Here is a 580-nt window from a genome sequence, read left to right as displayed (position 1 = left end):
CCATGTGTGGTGGCGGGCACCTGTAGCCCCAGCTACTCCAGAGGCTGAGGCAGGAGAATGGTGTGAACCTGGGAGGCGGAGCTTGCAGTGAGCCAAGATTGAGCCACTGCACTCCAGCCTGGGCAACAGAGCGAGACTCCATCTCAAAAAAAAAGAAAAAGAAAAAGAAAAAAGAAAAGATTTTCTAACTAGGGGCTGTCTTGGTAGCTGGTCCAGAAGAAGGTTTCCTCTCTCTGGAGTGAGGTCCAGCCAAGTAACTCCAGCAAGAACTCTTACTGAGTGGGGCTGCATCTGCTCTGTTCTCCTCCCATCCTCATGCAGACTGTGGAAACCCATCCATGCCCTATGTAAAGTCTTGCATCTTTGACTATAAAATGGCAAAAGCTGAATTTAAAATAGATGATTATATTGACTCTATGAAGAAAAGAAAGTTCTGAGGTAGACAATTGGTAAGCAAGCAATTATGTGTAACTTGTTAGAACACTAGGATGTTTATTTGTCTCACTGATTATTTTCTGTTTAACAGGAGGGAGCCAGAGGGAGAGAAAGGTGGCTGGGAATTTAGAGGCATAAGATCACC

Source organism: Macaca mulatta, chromosome 9 (assembly GCF_049350105.2).
Source record: "Macaca mulatta isolate MMU2019108-1 chromosome 9, T2T-MMU8v2.0, whole genome shotgun sequence".
In the NCBI taxonomy this organism is placed as follows: Eukaryota; Metazoa; Chordata; class Mammalia; order Primates; family Cercopithecidae; genus Macaca; species Macaca mulatta.
Note: the sequence above shows the minus strand (reverse complement) of the source record.